This window comes from Ochotona princeps, chromosome 16 (assembly GCF_030435755.1).
Source record: "Ochotona princeps isolate mOchPri1 chromosome 16, mOchPri1.hap1, whole genome shotgun sequence".
NCBI classification, from domain to species: Eukaryota; Metazoa; Chordata; class Mammalia; order Lagomorpha; family Ochotonidae; genus Ochotona; species Ochotona princeps.
In genome coordinates this window covers 7,157,590-7,176,800 of record NC_080847.1, presented here as the reverse complement: position 1 = coordinate 7,176,800, position 19,211 = coordinate 7,157,590, and the positions used below count along the sequence as shown (strand labels likewise).

The 19,211-nt window shown below is 44.8% G+C and overlaps 1 protein-coding gene across 1 annotated transcript in view; it reads left to right on the top strand.

The window, feature by feature from the left end:
• VAT1L (vesicle amine transport 1 like) overlaps nt 1-19,211 on the top strand; it is a 128,116-nt gene that overhangs the window by 27,427 nt on the left and 81,478 nt on the right. The gene's annotated exons all lie outside the window — the stretch shown is intronic.

The window sequence follows — 19,211 nt, the reverse complement described above, 5'->3', positions numbered from 1 at the left end:
TGTCATGTGTCAACCATGAGGTGCCTCACAGGGCACACACAAGTCAGAGGATGTGAGATGCCGAAGCAGGTGGATGGCTTACTTGTTTGGTACCTTGAAGAACATTTAAGATGATTCTGATATGAATGCATTTTCTTGAGTAGGAGAAAGGTGGACAGAGAGTGTGCCAGCACACTGGGAATGACAGTTATCCCTCATATTTGTGGCATTCTCATCCATCAATCCAACCAACCATGAATCAAAAATATTAGGATAAATTGCATCAGTCCTGAAGATGCAAACCTTTTCTTGTCATTATGTCCTAAAATATATATGTAGTAGAAATATATATATGCTATACATATAGTAGAAGTATATATATATATATACTATATATACATAGTAGACTGCTTATTTACATAGCAGTTGCATGCATTCTGTTAGATATTCTACATAATCTAAAGATGATTTAACGTTTTCAGGATGATGTGTGTAGATGATATGCAAATACTATGTCAGTTTGTATAGGACTTGAAAGTTCCGAGACTTTGGTATCCACAAGGTGATTCTAGAAAAAAAAATCAACATAGGCTGCAAAGGACGGTTTATGTACAGAAACCTGGGAACTCTTAGAAGACTGCTTGTCCTTGGGTATTCTTTGTGTGTCATCTCTCTGGTCATTTTTGGCAAGAGGGCAGATGATCGAAATAGGAATTTCTGCTGTGGACATTAACAGTGATGGAAGTTTCTTCTTTAGATGTGTCTCATCTCTGGGCCATTCATTCAGCTCCTGTTTTCATGCTTTCAGCTTGTTGCTGCGGTTAGGATGGAACCCCAGTTTTGTTGAGAGTAGCTAGCAGCCATTGCCAACTCAGAATGATCATGAGAACCTGCATGTTTTAGACTCACAGATGTAGAGATTAAGAGAAGGTCCTGACAAGCCAGATTCACTCTGATGATTTGCTACATATCAAGATAATTAAAGTAGAAGCCTGTTAACACTGAGGCTTTTTAAAGTCTTGGCTTTCCACTATCAAAATCCCACGCAGTGTAAAGTACAAGTCTGCTTTTCTTTTCCTTTCCAAGAAAACTAGCTCACAACCCAAGTCATGCACATTAAACAGTGCCTTCGGAAGAATATCTTCAATCACTGTAGCAAATCTGCTAATGTCTTTTAACCATGCATAAAGATATAATAAAAGCTAAACATTCCTCAGCAAAGGAGCGGATTTTGTTTCCAGTGCTCTGCTGATAACAAACAAGCTGTTTGGAATGCTGGCATTTATGATCTGTGTGTGCTCAGCATACACAGTGTAAGAGACTTGTTTTACATGAACAGCACCACTCCAGTCTTGCCAAGGATGTTGGACTCGCTTCCTCCCAGAGTTGGTGTGTATACACTGGCACCATCTGAGGATATCTCGAGTTTGCTTTTTTTTTTTTTTTTCACTTGAGTTTGTTCCTGGAGCAAAGATGTTTGGGTTCATGGGCCTGTGTCTCAACAACAACAACAACAACAACAACAACAAAAGTCTCCGGAAATAACAAGAAATTTTATGCCTTATTCTGGGTTTAAAGATCCCTTGAACATAGATGACTAAAATGTAAAATGGGCAGAGACACTACAAATAAGGAACAGTGGAGTTAGAAAAACAAGTTAATGGATGGAATACAGGGGATGTAAAGCCCCAATCCAGATGGGCAACAATTCCTTCAGTTTCCACATGATGAGGTGTGGGTGGAGTGAACTCTCTCAGACGGGCAGATCTCCTTACAGAGCATGTCTCCCAAACAAGACTCAATAGATGGGAGATCTGCAGCAGTTCAAGGTCACCATTACAGAAAGATTTCTAGGTACGCACAGATCCAAATGTAAGGGCACATCAGAAGGCTCACAGAAAATAGAATTCAAAGATACACTTGGTTTTGTACAAACACTTTTTGTAGCTTTTTAAAAACGATATGCATTTACTTTAAATCTTTTGAAGACTTCTAGTATGTGAACACTCAGCTGGCTAAGGTGCAGTTGACACTGTTCTCCAAAAACTAGGGTGTTCTCAGGTATAGCACCTGCACAGGGGAAGGACCAGCGAGTCTCCCCACCTTACTGTAGTCTAAAACCGAAAAGAGGAATGGCCGATGTTGTGTACATTATGTGTGATATCCTACAGAGGGAGGGAAAAGCGGTTCCTTTCATCCTTCTGTAGATCTGTGAAGTTCAATCTCTGACTGCAAAATTACTGTGCAAGCATGGGAGTGCCACCTCCCGCCCCTGAGGTCCACAGAGGACTTTCTGAGTTTGTTTCCTTACATAGCAAAAGGAACTTTATAGATGGGAGAGTTTGTTAAAGGAACACAGGCCTGCTGATATTTTGAATTTAGCCCACTCTGGACTCAAGACCTCATGAATTGCTATGTAATAAACCCATGCAGTTTTGAGGCAGTAGGTTTGTGGTACTTTGTCTCAATAGCAGAAGGAAATGAACACAGATTCCCCTGGGCTGTCCCCCGCCCCAAGAAAGAGATCTCAAGAAAATGCAGCTTAGCAAATGGCAGCACGAGGATTTGCACCTTGAATCAGTGGACTCAAAAAACATATTCTGTCTCCATTCAACAACCCAGAAGGTTGAGCAAATCCAGATCACTCATCCTTTTATTTAGTTTTTCACTTAACAACTATTTTTTCAACTTCTACCCAACGCTAAATATAGAAAGTTTAAAGAACCCTGAAGACGGAGGCTCATGATTCCTAATTGATGTGGATGAGATGACAAAGAAGATTAAGTCTAATTAGGAGAAATTTACCTAAATTGGATTTATGTAAAGTTTGCAGTTCTAATTGGCATCAAGACTTCTGATTTTCATCAAAGGCTGGAATGGGGAATTTGCAGACAGCATGTGAGAGCACCACATTTAGCCAATTTTAAGGGAACTTTGATTCAGCACAGAAAAATAATCCAATTCTTTGCAGACTGCGCTGTCACTGGAATTGCACAAGGGCCTCCCCTCCTCCGTCAGATCTAAAAAGACGTTGCTTGTCTCTGATGACGGCACCACCAGATGGCCTGCGACAGTAATGCCCATAATCAAATCTTCAGAGCCTGGTTGAAAATGGACTCCCAATCCCTTAAAGGCAAAGTAACAAAGTAAGCAACAGAAGAGGATTCACATCAGGAAGGCTGAAGATTTGGCTTTGAATCACATGGAGCATGCCTTGTCAACGAAACTCCCACGTCTTCAGTTTCTCTATGATGGCATTACTGTTCTAGGAGGCTGTGATATCTATGCCTGGCATCTGATTCTTGCCCGTTTTCAGAGTTCTTTTCCCTTCATCATCATGTCATCCGAGCAGAGATCCCTGTAGGCAGAGCACACCGTTCTTGCTTCACAGAACTGAACGCCAACAGGCAGACGAGTTGAGATCATTATGAACGAAGGTCCCAGGCACCTCTCAGGCTGCCTGACCTTTGTCTGATGCCTCCACACTCCACCTGCAGCCCTTAAACATCAGGCAGACACAGAGCTGAACACACCTCTCTGGGAAATGTCTCAGGGGAGACAGGCAAGCGTCTTCCTCCACCTGCTCTCCAGTCACAGTGAGCTTAGCACACATCAATGTCTTGAGCATCTGTACCCTTTTGCATACCTCTCCTTCTTTCCAGACTGTTCTTTTCCAATCCAGATATCACCTTCTTCAAAGAACTGTACTGTCCTTCCTTTCCCAGGTAACCTTAGCCCTTTTGTGAAAGTTACAGGAGAACCATTAAGCCTTTCATGTGTGTGTGGTTGCATTCATCCTCTAAGCCACGATTCCTGGGCAGATAGTCTGTACTGCAGGCACCCCTGTGTGATAGGAAGCAGGCAGGCAAAATGAAATGGAAACCTCAGCTCTACCATTCAGTAGTTGGGAACCATGGAAATGATGCAACTGGAGAGCAAGTAATAAGCAAAGAGCTGGGAGGAGGAAAGGTGGGACTAGGAGGGAGGAAGGGAGAGAGGGAGAGGGAAAGAAAGAGGAACGGGGGGAGTTCTTTCATCTGTTGAATAACTCCCTAAAAAGCCCACAGTGATTGAGGCTGGGCCAGGCTGAAGCCAGGAGCATGGAACTCCATCTGGTTCTCCCGTGTCAGTGGCAGGGATGCAAGCACCTGGGTCATTAGCAAGGAGCTGCAATGGCTGTGAGCAGCCAGCACTTGGACTACACTCTGATACCAGATGCCAGCATGGTAAGTGGCGGCTTAACTCACTGTGCCACAATGCCGGCCTTCATTTTTTCCCAACTTTTCAATTTCTCCATTACAGTAAAATTTTTGAAGCAGTCATTGGGAAAAAAGAGAGACACAATATTTCAGCCAAAGCCTTCTGCCTGAGCATATTTCTTCACCTTGCCTAGCTCCTTCTAGTTTTCTAATCAAGAGGATATTTCAGAGACTTTAGAAAAAGAGCTGGTTCTTCTTCCAGGCCAGTTGCCATGGCGAGTCTCAGGAAGGACTGGATGAAGCATCCCTGAGTCTCCCCTGGGCTCGGACGAGGTTCTCTCCACAGGCACTCAACTGTGCCATCGGAGGAAGTGACACACAGGTGGGGAGAAGCTGAGCTCACAGCAGCCTGTTGGAGCTGCAGATCTGAGACAGGAAAGCAGACCTTCACTTTCAGATCACATTAGATGACTACCACTCAATGGTTAAATTTATTCATTCTGAATGTGGCAATTCCCAGTGTCATCCAAACCACTTAAAAGGAGAAACTGCATGGTGGGGAGTAGATGCAGCATATAGAAGGTACATTGTGAGGCTTCTGCGTATCATTCATGAGCCATGTGCTTGCGGTACCCTGGAACCACTGATGAACCACAAAGAATTTCAACATTCAACGTGAGAATGAGGGGTAAAGAGCCTGTGCAGTGAAGGGTTTAAACACAGAATATTACTCTTTCTTTCTTTCTCTCTCTCTCTCTTTTTCTCTCCCTCTTTCTCTGCAAATCTGCCTTTCAAATAAATAAAAACACAAAAAATTATAAAAAAGAAACACTCTAAATAAAAACTGGACATATAGATACAGTAACTGCATGTATAACTTTGCCATGTGCTACAAGAGGGAGATATAAATGGAAACAAGTATTTATGCCTAAGAAGTGACCTGGGGCAGAATGAAGACTGCAGTCAGGGAAGGCTTCCCTACCAAAGTGGCATTTGCATTCTGGTTTGAGATGGATGAGCAGATGCACGGGGCCAGACTAGAGCTGAAGGTCTTCGTAAAGAGGCCAGGGTGGTCGTTCACAAGAGATAGGGGAATCTTTGCAAGAAATACAGTGGTGGGTAGATCTTCACAGAGAGTTCCAGAAAGCAGGGCATTTTTTACACCCAGCCACTCAGGCTGGAGCAGGCATGGAACTAACTTCTGCCCTTAGTTCCTCTCTGCTCTTTCAACTCTTCACCTGCAGCCAGAATGTTTCTCCCTACACTCTATATTGGCTTATAAGCAGCAGCATCTCCCGCTATGCTTGGGTAAATCCAATCTCCTTTGCTTCCTGGCACACAGGGCCCTTGCCATCTGGGCCTCACCCTCTGCCTCCTGCCCCTGGCTATGCTTCCCCGGGTCTCCTTACTTCAGTCATGCAAGAGGACATACAGGAAACCATCCTGTCCTGTGTGTGACTGAGAGTGCCAGCCGAGCCACAAGCTCCATGCTTCGCTTCTAGAGACAGCTTTGTTGCTGGGAAGCAGCTTTCCAGCCTGGGATTGCATTTTTAAACCAGTCAGCCTGCTGCATGATTTTGCTGCTGAGTTTCTGCCCCTTCCTGTGACGTCTTCTGTGGTCCCTCTGCCCGTTCTCCTGAAGCAGCAGAGGTTGACCTGGGAAGAGACTCCACCAGCCTCAACGCCTGGATAATTGCACTTTCTTCCTCACTTTCTTCCAGTCCCTGCCCTGGTGCCATTTGCACTTTATGTGAGCAAAGAGGGAAGGAAGGGAAATTCCTGTTAGGCTTACCTATGTCAGGAGCTAGTATAGTAAGCCCTCTATGGGGTATACATTCTTGGATTTAGCCAACTGCAGATCAAAAATACTCTCAAAAAAAAAAAAAAAGAAAGAAAGAAAGAAAGAAAAGTCATAGCTGTACTGAACACACAGAAATTTTTCATGTTATTCCCTAAAGAAAACAGTATTGCAATTGTTTACATAGCTTTTATATTGTATTAGCTTGGTCAGTCCCGTTCAGCTAGAGATAAATGGCAGGGTACACATAGGTCCTATGCAAAGATTACACTGCTTTTTATAAGGCATCTGAGCTCCACGGAGGCCCTGGGACCTGACCGCTGAGAGATGAACACCTTTTCTCTACTTCCCAAACCATGGGTCTGGTTTTTCTGCGTCGTGGGATTCATGATTCTTTGTCCCCCTCTGCTCTGCTAAAGGCAATGGCAGCGCATGTCCAGGTATGAGAAGAGGCAGCCAGATAGTTTATGCCCAGGTCCCCAGCCTTGGATAAGCTGGTTCCCAGTCACACAAGGGAAGAACAGCATCCCATCCACGAAGGTCCCTGCACACATTAGCAGCCGGCCTGACACCGAGGCTGCACTTGGGATCCAGTGCAAGGAAGTGTTAGCTGCTAGTATTATCACATGTTTATTTGCTTGTTTTATCCCCTCCTCCCAGCCTTCAGCTTCTCCACCAGAGCACAGGGTCTGTTTTTTTGTGACTGGTCCCTGTCACATAATAAATGTAATAAGCGTCTGTACATCAAAAAACTGTTGCAAGTCACCTTTTTCTATATTTTGGAAGAGTAATATGCTGAGCTAAGGAGAGTCCTGCCATTGAGTTAACCTCAAAGTGGAAAGAAAAAAAATTATTCCCAGGGATCTTGTGAAGTCAAATCTATTAATGGTCCTTGAGGCCTCTTGTTCCTGTTGTCCAACATTCTAAATATTCTTCCTACACGTTTAAGAAACGATCTAATTTATTTGCAAGGCAGAGCTATATACAGAGAGAGGGAGAGACAGACAGAGAGACAGAGCTTTCATTTGCTGGTTTACTCCCTAAGTGACCACAGGAGCTGGAGCTGAGCCAGGCTGAAGTCAGGAGCCTACCACTTGACCTGGGTTTCCTACCTGAGTGGCAAGGACTCAGGCGCTTGGTGCCAAGAAGCTCTGTGTGTTGGACACTGTGTTACAGTGGAGGGAGCTGAGTAGGAGTGCTGCAGGCAGATTCTCTGGGCTTAATCCCAGTTCCACCTTGCGAAGCACTCCGAGATTCAATTTCCTCCTCTGTAAAGGGGAATGATGTTAGTGCCAGCCTTGGGTGCTGCTCGTGAACATGGGGCAGGTTCATACCTTAGACATCTCCCAAAGGTTTTTTTGTTTTTAAGATTATTTATCTGATAAGTAGAGAGAGCAAGAGGGAAGATAAGAGAGAGAGAGAGAGAGAGAGAGAGAGAGAGAGAGAGAATAGGGGAGAGGAGGAGCAGAGAAACAGAGACAGAGATAGAGAGATTTTCCGTCCACTAGCCAAATGCCTACATCATGTAGGGTAGGCCTGGGTGAAACCAGGAAGTCAGAAACTCCCTCCAGGTCTCCTGTGTGGGTGGCCAGGGCCCAAGGGCCTGGAACATGCTGCACTGTCTTCCCAGGCACGTTAGAAGGGAGCTGGATCAGAAGTGGAGTCTCCTGGGGCTCCAACCTGTTCCACCTACGTGGCTCAATCCTCTGCACCCCAATGCTGGTTCTGCCCACCAAAATTTAGCTACAGTAACTTCCTCAGAGTTTCTGTGTGTTTCTCAGGCCACACGGTTAATTAGTCAGAGACCCAAGTTTGAATGCAAGTACCCAGGCTTGGAGACTCCCAATCTGTTGCTCCTGGAATTTCATCATGGCAGTGGCCTCAGAGACGTCAGCACATTCCATCATTTCTTCTGCCTGCCCCGCCCTGTACTCCTGATAAGGGAGATCTCCCTGGAGCAAGACACTCACTTCCTAGGGCTGCCATGGCAGGCACTGCAGTTCTTGAAAATTTAAAGAGCACAAAGTGTTCTGTCATATCCTTCATGAACAATCGAGATGAGAAGAGTTCTCTGAATCTTTCCAGCAGCAAGAAAGGCTGGAGGACTCACCTGGATGCCCGAGTCCCACCTGCTCTGACAACTGACCTGGGAACGGGTCCTCACCTTCCTAAATGTTAAGGATGCTTTTGAAAAGCACTTGGGCCATCAGCCTCTGGCATCCAGGCACATCATTAGGAGGCTGGATGGCAAGCATTGGGAAGCTGGGACTCACACCAGGCACTCCGATATGGAATATGGGTGTCCCAAGTGGCATTCTAACCCACTTTGCCACAACACCACCCCTCTACATGGCATGTTTAAAGGGCGTCAAGTAAGCTTATCCTGCTCTCTGGAACATTCAAAATTCAAATGTAAGCTGCTATTATTACTGTTATTATTACCATCGCATTACTATGATGGTGATCCAATTATAAGACATTCCTCAGCGTTACTTCTGCATTTATATTCAGAAGCAAGAGAGCAGCAAATAGGACAGTCAGCTGGTGGCCGGGCCTGGAGTGAGGGCAGATAAAGCAATCTTGTCTCCCCCTGTGTCTCTTCCCTGGCAGTTAGCTGCTCAATGCTTCCACGAATTAAGGGAGATTGTCTCACAAGCCCCTGCCAAACATTTTCCTTAAATACAGAATTAATTAGACTTCAAGGAAAATTGAGCTCCATGGTTTCCGGTCTCAGGGATACATGTTGAAAAGTCCAGACACACAGACTAGTCTTGTGAGTTTACCTGGCCCTGGGGACCCGTCCGCTTTCCCGGTGATACACTCGAAAGGCCGCAGTTGCTTTGTGGAATATTAGTTGCCCTTATTAAGCATCAGCAGCAGTTCAGCTGTGAGGGAGGAAGCTGCACAGCCAGAAGCAGCCTCTGTGAAAGTGAGGTGTGTGGTCTGAGGTCCCCGACTGTCCCCACCTCCCCTCCAAGCTCATGTTAAGTCCCTGTCGCTGGAGATCCCACCCCCAGACTGGCCACTCACTGAATTCAGGTTTCCCTCTTCTGCCTCCACATGCTCTCCTGTTGTTCAGTATACAGTGGCACTGGGGCATGGCACTGGAGTCCCACCTTTTTGTCACACAAGCTGGAACCTTCTGCCTGCCTCCATCTTTCCCTGCCCGTTCCCAGCACTCAAACACAGTCTTACTTCTGGTCTGCCTCTCCCGCCCTCCTGCACTCCTCTCTTTCTGCTGTCTGTTGGCCTTTCAGTTCATTTCTGTCTCTTTTTCTCTCCATCTTTATCTTTCGTGTTTTCTCCCTCTTTCACATCTCATTTCTCTCATTTTATTTATTCCTTCTCTCTTCCCCTTTTCTTCTTCTTCTTCTTTTTCTTCTCCTCTTTCGGTCTGCCTCCTTTTTCCTTCCCTTTCTCGCTGCCCCACTTTATTGTTCATCTGTGGGGATAACAGTGTTTGTTTCTGGTTATTCCACGGAGAGCATTCTCAGGTCTGGTACCACTCTCCCAAATTCTGAAACCTCATCGACAGGGTATAGATCTGCCAATGAGACACACAGACCAGCAAAGGCCTGGCTATAAAGGAGGCTTTTGCTGTAGAATAGGAGGCCCTGGCATTGTAGTGTAGCATGCCAAGCTTCCGCCGACAGTACTGGAATCCCATATGGGCTCTGATTCAAGTCCCAGCTCCCTGCTTATGGCCTGGGAAAGGAAGAGGCTAACCCAAGGCTCCCATACCCCTGTGGGAGACACAGAAGAAGTGTCTGGTTTCTGGCTTTGGATTGACTCATCTCCAGTAGTTGCAGTCATTTGGGGGATGAGCCAGGGGAGAGAAGATCTCTCTCTGTCTCTACTTCTCTCTGTAACTCCACCCTTCAAATAAAAATTGAATATATTTTAAAAATATAGGAGATCCTAAGCACTACTCTAGGGGATCAGAGATGATTGAGCTTAGGAAGTAAACTTAGAACTGGCGTTAAAACGATGGGGAGGGAGAGAGGACGAGGAGTGAAGGAGAGCAGACACAGTAGCACACAAATGGACTGGGACATGCTTGACAAAACGACCAAGGTGTGGCAAGAAAGGAGGGGAGTTGAAAGAGAAGTGTCAGTGATCAGCTGGTACATGAACCTGAATGACCCTGAGTTACAGACATGCATCTCCTGGTCATGTACACGGAGAATTTTTCCCGCCATTCTTGTTCTGAACATCCAAGTAAGCCTTCCCTGACACAGTCTTCAGGAAGGTTCAAGAAAACATGGATTGTTAGTCCCACCTTGGAGTTTCTGACTCAGAAGTAGGACTGGGTAGGAACCTCAAGAAATGGCATGTGTCTTAAGGAGTTATTTTTATGTATTTATTTATTTTGAAAGAGTGTGTCAAAGAGATAGGGTGAGGAGGAAAACAACACACACAGAGATCGATTTTCCATCTGCCAGTTTACTTCCCAAGTGACTGCAACAGTTAGTGATTGAACAGGTTGAAGCTAGGGGCCTGGAACTCCATCTATCTCTTCTGTATGTATGGCGGAGGCTCAAGTACTTGGGTCAGTTCCTGCTATGTTCCCAGGCACGTTAGTGAGGAGCTGGATCAAAGCAGAGTAGCCAGAGCTCAAACCAGTACTCCAGTATGGGTTGCTGGTATTAGGAGCAGAGGTACCACAATGCTGGCCCTTGGGAACTTGCACTTCTAATAAGTTCATAGGTGATGCTGATAGTACAGAATTTATTTTTGAAATCTCTATTAACTCATTTAATAATCACATCAACAGGTCAATCCTCCTAATGTGGACTCAGGTCCATGTAAGCTAAGCAACCTGTCTAAATAAAGAGAAACTCCCTGCTAATCTTTTACTGATGCTCATTTTCTTTGAGCTAAGCCCACAATTCTCTCTCTCCTTGAGATTGCCTCAAACCCAACCACAGAGGGTGAAAGTCAAGGCCTCAGTTACTGAGGGCAGCATTATGAAGCTATTCTGATGCTTGCCCTGTGTTGAACCTGGGTTTATTAGCATCTAGAGGAACCCAGATGGTCTAGGAAGAAACAGGTGCTCATCAGCTCCCTTGGCCAGCCACTTCTTCAGCCTGTTAACATTGATCAGCTTCCTCTGGGCACTCAGGATGGGACAGCACAGCCCGTTCTTAGACAGGAGAAGCTGAACTTTGTGTACTAAGTGTTCTTAGCACTGTGAAACAAAATCTAAATGAGAACCATCCCTGGGAAATGATTTTTTTTAAAAAAAGGTAATGGATGTTGCAATGCACCGTCTGGAACATGGTTGAGGACCAAGGTATAGGTTTCCCCAGCTATGAAGATTGTCGCTGCTGCTAACTTCCTGGAAATTGGCGTTCCAGGAAAGAACTGCCTCACTGAAGTTTTATAATGCAGGGCCTCTCTAGTCATTGCCAGATGAATGTCCATGAAGGCAGGTCCTTGGCTCAGCAACAAGTTTGGAGGTCCAGTCCCACTTTGGAGTTCTCCAGGGCTGAAGCACAGCTCCCAGCAATCCCCCATCAGACAAATCTCCCTTTAGAGTCGTTTCCCAGTAAACCCAGCCTACACTAATTATGATAATCACTGTAGTTGTCTGGCATGGTGTTGAAAGCCAATGCAAATCTGCCTGGTCACTTGGTAGAGATAATTAAGTTTTTAATCAGAAACAGAGAGTTTCAGCATCCCAATGGAAATACAGGAACACTATCAGAAGCAGATACACTATATCTTCCAAGCATGAAATTCCAAAGCAAGACCAGAAGTCTAGGTTTCACTGTATCTTTCTGGAGACTGAATCAGAAGTGGGGACCCTTTCTTTTACCAAGGGTCATTTGGATGTTTGAAACATGACTTGTGGCCCATACAAAATTATCAGCCTAAAAATTAAATCTGCTATAGACTTACTGAGTTTTGAGGCCTACCTGTGATTGCCTGAGACCAGATGATTTATCTGGTCTTCTACATTCCATGGGTCAGATGTTCCCCACTTGTGCCATGGCCCATGCTCAAGTTTGAGGATCTCTGATATTGAGCCCTGGGAACAGAACTGAACACTCAGTTCACAATAAGATAGTGTTGTCATGTAGTGGGCAAAACACATGATAGAAAGCACCCTCTGAATTAGTGAGCATTTATTATACTATAGGCATCAAGAGACTTTAGAGTAGATTGGTTTTTGTATCTTACTAGATGATCATACTCCAATCCTATCACATCCCTAAGACTCAGCCTCTGTGGTATGAATGTGGCACAAAACACTTGGCTCCCAGGTTGCTGGTGAGTTTGATGAAATAATACACAGAATCATTACCATGAATGATGCCTGCGATTATGTCCAAATGATGGCCTGTTTCAGAGACAACATGCAACAGCATAATTACATTGTACAGGTTTCATTGCTTGGTAATAAAAAGCAGATGGACAACCTTGTTTGTTAAGTGGGAAGAGGGATAGATAGGATGGCGCTCACAAAATGGTGCCCATCCACTCTACACTTGAATGGTTATTTCAGTCTCTCAAAACCAGACCTATGCCCAACACCTTTCTCTTTCAAGCATTCTGGATGCCCGGCATCCCTGGCTGAGGGCCCAGCAGGTAGAAGAGCCAACTTCCTGTTGCAGTATGAAATCAGTATTTAGGACCCATCAGTCACACCTCTTTGTATAAAGCAACAGGAGAATAACCCCCTTAGGGGGTGTGTGGAGGGCATTTATCTCCTTCAGTTTCACTTGTCTGGCATTCATATCCATTCTCCTGCTGAGTTTTGCGTGGCAGGAGAAATAATATACCTCAGTCCTATCCATATGTATGAATGTGCAATGGTTTTGTTTGCTCAGGTGCTGGTAGAAGGCTGTGGGTAGAGGACACCGTTTGGAGGTTTGATTTCTGGCCCTTCAGCTGCTGATGGTAAAGCCTGGTGCTTATTTCTTCACTTTTGAAGCTTGGACTGATCATCTGTGGGAACTCTACAGATAAGGGGTTAACAGCCCTCTTTGCTGGTGCAGCTTATGTGTGCTCTGCACCCTCCCAAGCTTACTTGACATAATTCGTGTGGTTTATCTGAAGTAGTCAACAAAAGGTCTTGCCCTTAATGTCCCCTAAGCTACTTTTCCCTGTAGCTGATATTGCTAGGCTGGTCAGCATGGACTTGAAGATGCAAATGTCCAAATTACAGAAGTGTGCTTATTTTATGAAACCTTTTTTTATCCTTTCCAGTTTGAATTGATTTATATTAAATCTAGCTCTAAACTTTAGGTGAATCTGGAGGTAGAAGTTAATGACCAAGTCAAACATCCCTAAATGCAATCAAATTATTAGGTGGGGGGAATAATATACTAGCTGACTCCTCAAGGCTACAGGGGAGTTTTCCAGTTGGCAGGAGCCATGGCACAGAAGCCCAGGAGATCTCCAAGCACTACATCTGGCTGATGCCAAGGAACTGATGGCGGAGACAAAAGGGTGGCCAGGAGCAAATCACAAGGCCCTGATTTCCCCCGGTGTTATCAGCTTCCTGTTCTCCAAAACCTGCTGATATTGATTCATAATTCCTTGAAAGAAAAAATTGATGGATGGATGAATTCCTTACCAAGTGGTAATTTTAACATTTCACCAAGTTAATGTGTATTACATAAAACACATGCAAAATTAGGTACAGGATGTATTTTTTTCCACGCTCAATTTTTTCCCAAGTGTGCTGGTGAAAGCTTTGCATTCATTATTTTATTGATGTTCACAATAGCTCCATGAGGTATAGACTATTACTGTCAACTCATTTTGAGATTTTGAGAATTAAGACTTACTGGAGGGAAGCAGTGGTGCAATGGCATGTGGTTGGCAGAGAGGAAGAGGGGGTGCTCACACCAGAATGGATCTTTCTCAAAGCCTGTGTTGGAAACCATGAAGCTAGATCAGGAAATGGGGAGCAGGCAGCAGGCAGAGTCTACCCATCTGCTTGTAGCTTCTGACTACTCACCTATTTCTGGACCGTCAGGGTGACCTTGCTATAAGCAGCCTTTTCTGATAGGGGTTGTGTCAGCCACCGGGAAGCCAGTAGGGCAGTGAGAGAGTAAGTGTCAAGCTTGTGGGGGCAGGGAGGGTGCAGAGCACACCAGCAGAGAGGGCTGTAACCCCTTATCTGTAGAGTTCCCACAGATGATCAATTCCAAAATGTTGACCAAGGACTGAAGAATTCTCCCACAGAAAGTTTCAAATCTTTTAGGGAATTCATTACAGCAGTGAGGCTGAAAGCCCAGATTTGAGGCGATTAGGAGATATGTCCGTTCAGGAATGCACTAAGGAGGGCAAATATTTTAAGCCTCCAGAACAGCGACTGCAATGAGCTCTAGTCTCCAGGGCCCATCCTGTGCTGTAAGTCCCATGCCAAAACATGGGACAAGCAGAGGCCATTCTTCCTCCTTGTCCCTCCTCAGTCACATGGCCTCTCAGCCTGGACGGATAACTACAGCTGGAGGAAGAGGTGTGTGGAGCAGGTAGAGAGGGTGCCAGCCACCTTCTGCCTTGTTCTGCCAGACAATACAGGTGGCCAGTGGTGGACCTCACACGGCTACCCTGGGACCTTTCTGGAGTTCTGAGCAGCAGTCAGGCATCTGGAGTGCAGTGGCAGAGAGGGCTGTGTCTTCACAGACCTTCTGCAAAAGAGAGGGGCATAGCCACATGCAAACAGAGCTCTGTACATACAGAGAGAGAGTAGAGACTGTGTGTGGGTGGGGGTGATGCATGCACACAGCCATGTGCAAATGTGAGGAGTCGGTTGCTGCAGAATGACACTGCACTTAACAATGGACTGCAAATGTCTCAGTGAAGCTGAGAAGTGCCTCTCCTCTAGAAACACTATTGTTGTAAAGTCACACAGCAACAGAGTAGTCATGTCTGTGGTGATGCTGGTGTAGACAAGGCTACTTTACCACCAATCATGTGGAAGTAAAGCATTTACTATTATATCCAGTATCTAACAATTGATAATGAGTAGCTGTTACTGGGTAACATATCTAACTGCAGTTTTTTCCCCTGAACGTGCACTCTTTGTACTTATGGAACATTGCTTTTTAAAATATTAACTTATTTGAAAAGCAGAATGACAGAGGGGGGAAAAGGACAGAAGGGAGAGAGGTCTATTACTCTCTCTCACACACACAAACACACACAACTTGCATCTCCTGTTTCTCTCCCAAATGACTGCAGCAAATGAGACTTGTGCCCAGCAGAAAGCACTGGTTTGGTACTCCATTCTGGCCTCCCATAAGAATAACTGGGACTCAAGTATTTGATTTGCTTCTCAGGTGCATTTGTGAGAAGCTGTATCTGAAGCACAGCAAGTAGAACTCCACTATGGGGTGTAAACCTACTAGTAGCACGTTAACTTACTGAACCACAACATCTTATGGCCAATTTTTTTTTTTGCAACATTCAAATGTTACCTAGTGGCCCCAGCATGGTAGGTAGCCTAGTGGCTAAAGTCTTTCCCTTCCACGCACCGGGATCCCATATGGGTGTCACTTCTAATCCCAGCGGCCCTGCTTCCCATCCAGCTCCCTGTTTGTAGCCTGGGAAGGCAGTCGAAGGATAGCCCAAAGCCTTGGGACCCTGCACCCATGTGGGAGACCTGGAAGAGGCTCAGGGCTCCTGGCTTCAGATCGGCACAACTCCGGCCATTGCAGCTGCTTGGGATATGAATCAACAAATGGAAGATCTTCCTCTCTGTCTTTCCTCCTCTCTTTCAAATACTGAGCATCCAGTTTTTCCAACACTGTGCTACACTTGGATTTATAGCACTAGATGAAATTGAAACTCTACCTTTTGAAACTTATGGCAAAAGATTCATGGATAAAGATGTTCTTTGAACTGCAATTTAGAGTAGTGTAACATTATAATTTCCCATAAGGTAGGATAGGTTAAGAGTAATAATGACATATCCACACAATAGAATATTTTGCATCTATTAAAAATGATTATGTAAAAAAGATTTCAATGACCCACAAAAATATTCACAAAATAAGCTTAGGAAGAAAAAAATACTACAGTATACAGTGGTCTAATCAGTGTGATTCCAACTCTGAGAGCAGTCAAATATTGACAATACATACTAGAAAACTAACAAGACAAAATAAACCAAATTATGTATTTATCTTTGAGATGTGACGTTGTAGTTACAGAATTTTTATAGTTTTTGTATTTCCTAAATATTGTTCTTTAAATAAGCATGAACATATGCTGTTTCCTAATCCTAGTTTTTAAGAAGTGTTCAGTAGAACTCATAGTAGATTGTTCCACTCCAAAATGAGGCCATTCATCCTCTGATGTTTAAGTGTATCAGCAGAGCTTACTAACATGTGCAGTGCTTATACTATGCATGGAAAAGCAGCCACTTTTAGTCATGCTAAACACTCTCAGAGCCTGAGAAAGTAGACTAGAAACTCTCAGAGGGCAAGTGTTTACCTTTGGTTACCTGTAGTCATTTTGTTGATTACAACTTATGAACACCTAGTGGTCAAACATTGAGTAGGTGGAAGGAAATGAAAGCAACCTTTTCCTTTCATCCCCCATGCTTCTGGTATACACATTCAGGATCCCTGAATTGTGTTGCCTTCATGCTATACTGACAGTGAACCCCAAACCATGGCAAGGTGGAGCATCACATTTCACATGCGCCACCTGACTTAGAGTGCAGCTTAGGATACTTGTTGCAACATGGAGCTCGGTCTTGAGAGGCCTTTATAGAAATTATAAGATACTTTAAAAAAAGATTTATTATTTTTTCTTGAAAAGCCAGATTTACAGAGAGGAGAGGCAGAGAGGAAGATCTTCCATCCTTTGGTTCACCGCCCAAGTAGCCGCAATGGCAGGTATTGAGCCAGTCCAAAGCTCCTGTTCTTTCAAGAGACTCAAAACACAGAGCACAGCAAAACTGGAAATGGGATCAGGACTCTGTTTCTGCTCCTATGTATTCAAAGACCCAAGAGCCTCTTCCAGGTCTCCCACGCAGGTGCAGAGTCCCAAGGCTTTGGGCCATCCTCCTCTGATTTCCCAGGCCACAAGCAGGGAGCTGGAAAGGAAGTGGAGCATCCGGGATGCGAACTAGTGCCCATTTGGGATGCCGACACATGCAAGGCGAAGACTTTAGCCACTAGGCTTTTGCACCAGGCCCTATAAGATACTTTAAACTGTTATTGTGAAAGGCAACATAATACCTCCTTTTAAAGTATTATTCTGATCTTTTTGATTCATTTAAATGTGCTGCTGCAAATGCAATGAACAAAACTAGTCTCTGGACAGAGAAAGAAAGACCTAGAACTTCCAATGCCCAGGGAAAGGGAGGTGATCTCACTGTGCCACATCTAAGAGGATTGCCATCCTCCAGGCCATTGCCCACTGGACACAGTTCCATTTATTGAAGAAAAGAGTTGAAGGCATTGCACATGCTTACTCTGAATAAGAGGAACCAATGGGGGTATAATGTTGGAGATATCATCTGTGTTCAAACAAGGAAGGAGGTGCACAACTTGGCTGATTTTTGTACCATATTTTCCTGGAGCGAAATTAACAGGGAGGCTCTCGATCGCACAATATAAACAAGGCTTTCCACACAGCTAGAGTAACCTCAAAATAGAATGGGCTAACTTGGGAGGCAATTAGCTCTCTTTCCATCTCATTAGTTTGCATCCCAGAAATAGCACTGGAAAAAGCTGTTGGGGACCTCCTGCTGTACCAGGTGAGAGGTTGAGTGAATGAGCCAAGAACCATGTTTGTAACTTGATCTAATTTTAGTCTTTCTTATTTGTATTGTTTTATACTTTATTTATATAAGGTGAACCAGTTGCATGTATTGCACAGTAAAGATTTAGCGGAACATTTGTACGTTGTAAGAGTCTCCAAATCTATGTTTTCAGCACTCCTTATGGCTTTTGCTATTTAGACCTCCATGTGGCCCGAGGTCGTGCAGGCGAGAAAGGGAGGAAATCAGAGTTCTTTGCATTGATGTTATGTGCACTAGCTGGCTGTGAAGCCGATTCCATGGCCGTTGCCTTTCTTCCTTTTTAAAACAAATGTGTATGCAGAGTCCCATCTGTTACTCTGCAAATCCCCCGAAATAGGAAGGGCTGGGATGGCTCAGGCTGAGAGGCAGGAACTCAATCCAGATCTCCCCTACGGGTGGCAGAAACCCAATCACCAGAGCTATAGCCTGATGTCTTCTAGGAAGTGTATGAGCAGGAAGTTGGAATTGGGAATAGAGCCAAGACTCAAACCCTGACATAGGAGGCAGATGTCCCGATCAGCATCTTCGTCACTGATCAGAATGTCTGTGTCCACCTGCTTCACATTGACGCCCATTTTGAGGAGAGTACCATCACCGTGTGTGTGTGTACAGAAATGGTTCTGAGTGCTTATGTGACACACGCTGTTGCACCTGCTGGTCACAATCAGGAGTACTTCTGCAGGAGGTCTGTCTATAGAACATTTTCCTTAGGGTTCCTGGAACTGCACACACTGTGTGGCAAAAAGCAGGTGCACAGAAGTTTGACTTGGGTGCTTGGCACATCAAAACTGATTGAATGAAGCTATAAATCAGCATGTGAAATTTGCCAGACCGTGAAAAGGATACCAAGAAAAAAACATAATGTTGCCTTGCCAAGACACCAAGGAAGAGAAAAGAATGCACAGAGATTATCATTCATTCATTGATTCATTTGTTCATTCATCTGTATGACTTCTGTGTGCCTGGCACCATGCCAGGAGCTCCCAGTAAAGAACAACTATATAGACATGGCATTTGTATTCCTGGTTAAGTAAGAGAGCTGGCTTATGAACATTAAGAGTCAAATCATTTAACTCATAGCGCACTCACAAAGAGTTAACTTGACAGTCTACCATTAAGGTGAAAACGCAGGACAGAGGCTAAGAAAGGTGACCGCCCTTTGAAGAGGACATGTCCCAGCATGAAGATGGAGGAAGGATGAAGTGAATGGGACCCCCTAGCTGGACACCTGTTCTCTGCATCTCCGTGTGCAGCGAGACTGCAGTGAAACATCCTCTGATACAGAAGTTCTGAAGTGACCTTTCAGCTGTGGGAGGCTCTGTCCTGCCTGGATCAGAACCTCAGCTTCAGGATTTAAAGTTGCACTAAGTGTCTTGATGTCTGAACTCTGAGAGTTGGCAGGAGCAGAGCAATGATGTGAGACTTGCTGTCATTCATGCCCAGGGTAGGCGCTTTCAAAGGATAT